This window comes from Hydra viridissima, unplaced genomic scaffold, assembly GCF_058129835.1.
Source record: "Hydra viridissima isolate aposymbiotic clone 2 unplaced genomic scaffold, HvirCarnegie_v1 scaffold_19, whole genome shotgun sequence".
In the NCBI taxonomy this organism is placed as follows: Eukaryota; Metazoa; Cnidaria; class Hydrozoa; order Anthoathecata; family Hydridae; genus Hydra; species Hydra viridissima.
In genome coordinates, this window is record NW_028324318.1 from 633,691 (window position 1) to 637,716 (window position 4,026).

At 28.8% G+C, this 4,026-nt stretch overlaps 1 pseudogene; it reads left to right on the top strand.

Moving 5' to 3' along the window:
• The first annotated feature begins 3,131 nt into the window (after positions 1-3,131).
• On the top strand, positions 3,132-4,026 carry LOC149876530 (uncharacterized; annotated as a pseudogene).

Sequence of the window (4,026 nt, forward strand, 5' to 3'; positions counted from 1 at the left end):
CGCACTCATGATATTAATCTTCGTACTGTATATAGTATGAGATCAATTGGGCAAGGGTATTCAGGACTTGAAAAGTTTTCTGTATTAATGAATCTCCCAAATCCGATGAGTAAAAAAAATTGAAATGGTTCTGTAAAGCTTATTATTGATGGTGTTACTACAGTTGCTAAAGAAACAATGGTTGAGGCTGCAAAAGAAATAAAAGGTAATAGCTACAACATTGTTGATACTGGAGTTTCAACTGATGGAACTTGGCAACGTAGAGGATACAGTTCACTGAAAGGAGTTGTGACAACATTGTAAATTGATAATTTAAGTGTTAGATGTTGAGCCAGAATAGTTAAGCATGACACCTGGGAAATATACATCAAGTTAGTGCGATAATCAAAATTGAAAACGTATTTTTTTAGCTGGATATAAAAATCTAAAGTCATTCAAGAAGCGGCAAAAAATTCTACGAGGGTTGTCAAATGCATCAAAGGACAATTATGAAAACTTTGAATGAAGTCAGTATGCTCCTGGGTCATTCTGAAACTTTATTTTGAACATAATTTAGTTATATTTTATATTTTTTGTGAAATTAAAAATTTTTTTTTTTCTGTTTTAGCGTTTTTCTCAAAACAAGGTTCAGATCACAGTTCAAAGTATTAGTTAAAGGGAATTGCAATATGACAGTTTGTATATATGTAGTTCTTTGAATAAGTTAGCCGGGGCATTAACTGTTTTTTGGTTATTTTTTCAATATTTTCTAGGTTACCATGGCAGCAAAACACAATTTTTAAAAACTTTCATTCTGAAATATAAAATTTTGACATTATATATTGTCTAAAATCAATTTTACTGTTTCAACAAAAATTGGCTTGTTAGCAGAAAAACTTTGTCAAAAACAGCTGATATTTTATACCAAAAACATAACTAGTTATTAGCATTTTAATAATTATTTTTAAAAGAAAAACAAAATTGAGAGTTGAACAAGATATATATTCAATTACACAATATAGAAATAATAAAAAATATCAATCCAAAACCTGATATTGATGTTTATTTTGCCTGAAACTCATATCGTTTCAGATGGCTGGGCATCTTATGCTGAAATATAAAACTTACATCATGGAAATTATTCAAATGCAGTTGTCACCCATGAAATTAATTTCGTAAGCCCTCTAGATAACAACACACGTACACCCAAAACATGGAAAATCAATAAACTGCAGCTATAGTTAGGTTCATATGAAGATTTGTTCACGAGTTCGTTTGGCGTCAACAATTTAAAGATGTCCCAATAGTCTAAGCATTGCTTTTTTGCATATCCCATCAGCATCCATTAACAAACTAAATTTAACTATAATTAACAAATTAAAATGCTAAATTCATAACCACATATCACTTAAAAACACATCATGAGCAATTATCATATTGAACTATATTTTTTAATTTTTATAATAATAATTACAAAATAATAATAGTAACAACAAGAATAATAGTAACAACAATAATAATAATAATAATAATAATAATAATAATAATAATAATAATAATAATAATAATAATAATAATAATAAAAAAGAAACATTAAAACATTTTCTCCTAAACAAGGCAACTGCTACACACAATGAGCCTTGCAAACTGAATGATTGCATGAAACTCATTGCAGGCGAGTTTTTCTGACACTTACATGAGGACACATATAACATCTTAAATCTGCTATCCTTGTATTGATCGCAATGATTGCTGTAGGTGTAGAAGATTATTATTTGCAGCTATTTTTTAAAGAAGACTTTTAGCTAATTCTTTTTAAAACTCTCTTCTTCTATGTGAAGCCCAATTTTTATAATTTGAAAGAATTGAGAAGAACAAAATTTACTTTAATAACTCTCAAAATTAAAGACAAGCAAGAGAATTTAAAAGATGTTTCTAGCCAACCATTTTTAAGTTTGGCAACACAGTAAGGTCTTTTATGTAGCTTAATTGTTTTTAATACATTTCTTTGCAACTTGTTCTATTTATTTCAATATATATGCAAAAAGAAATTTTGTTAAATTATTGTTACATCTAATTGTTTAAACTACCTTGCAACTTTTTATCTTCACAAAAAGAATTTATTCCATTTAAATATTTATTGTGAAAGCTTCGAATGTGATGTTTTAGTACAGTTTAAGAGATTGTTACAGAAGCTACATAAAGATCCTGTGATGTAAAATCACATAAAAATTACTAAAAGAGGAATTACAATAATTTAACTTATAAAAAAAGAAATTTAGAAACTTGCATAAAGGTTTGTGATTCTACTTGAAGTATAAGTATGCAACTGAATCGAAATACGATGAGCCAAATAAAAAGCAGATTGTCTTTGTTATTCAAGTTCACAGTCTTCATCTAAGTATTCCATGCATTCCTTTATTGTTACTAAAAGTACTTTTAACTCTTTACTCTCTGAATTTAAGTTAAGAAGCTTGAGCAGAGTTTTGTTAGTTTTGTTTAACTCGTTAACCAAATATTTACAAAATTCATAATCAGTTTTAAGCAAATGAGTTGAAACATCTTTCTTTTGAATTTTACTCCTCATAAAACTTTTAGCCATTTGAATATTGTTACAAACAAAAGAAATTAAAAACGCTGAGGTACTACATTCACTTATAGCAAAAGGATCAGCACCCATCTTGACCAATTCAATAGCTATTTCTGTATCATGAGAATAAGAAGAAGCAGTAAACTTCTGCAAGTCCTTGTCTAAAGTATTCTTAAAGTTAATAAGCATTTCAGTTTCTAAGTTCGTGTCTTCATTGTTCATAAGTTGGGAATTTATTTTTTCAATGATTTTCTTAGACTCAGAAGAAGTTATTAATTTGAAGCATTTAAGCTTTTCAAACCCCATTTTTTCTTCAAGCTTTTTACGAAAACTTTCAATATTTTCAAACTTCTGTTTCAATATTTTTTTATGAACTTCTTCCATTTTTGACGATATTCTGATATTCCAACGAAGTTTTTTTTCACAGCCGTATAACCATAATGATATTAGAGAGCTTACGAAATAAAAACTGCAACGGCAACGATTTATGTAAAAAATTTAACAATACGCATGCGCAATGATGAGATTCCAAGGTTTGCCGTTTTAAAACAGTAAGCAGAAGATGGCTCACGATGTGACTTTTAATTATGCAAAATTTGTCGTTGCGTCAGTTAATGTTGCGTGAATTTTTGGATAATGAAAGCATATTTTTGCCATTTTTACAAAGTTTCCACTCTGGCAATGGGATGAACTGTCGCCAATATATCTTAATTGACCTTAATTGACCATTCTTAACTTTAGACAATGAAGAAAATACTTTGCATGACAAAATAAATTTCTTTCAAAATAAAGAAGCTACATATGCAACAGACGGATGTGACATTAGTTTACCAAATTCTAAAAATCTTGAGTTGTCAGAAGAAATAAAAGAAGAAAAAAGATGTATTATGGACTGTAGCGAGCTCCTTAGTTCAATCAAAAATCAATTTTATGAGGTAAATAAAATTGCCAATCCTTTCACAGAAGTATATAGTCTGTTACTAAAAACGTCAAAGCTTTTACAAGAAAATACTACCCATGAGAGTGGTACACCTATTAGTCAGCCCCAACATACTAAATATTTTAAACTTTTAGATTTACCGAAAAAATTTTAAAAAAATACATACTCGAATCGTTGTGGATTGGCTAAAAACAGAAAAATAGCTGCTGCCAAGATAAATTTTACAACATTGAAATGTCATAATTTTGATGTAGAGGAGGAAGTAGTTATGGAAGACATTGAGCTAGATGGCCTTCCTTCATTTACTTTTAATGTACCAAATATGTCTGTAAAGCCTGAAGGAGAGTCTGAAAAAATGCCTGCTATAAAAGAGAACTTCGAAGATACCTCCTATATTTTAAATTCTTGTTTCAACATCACCGACCAAGACTTAAAATTATTTGGTAGCATTGAAATGCTAACTGACAATATCTTTGTGTGCCAATCCATAAATAAATTAAAAAACATAAATGAATAA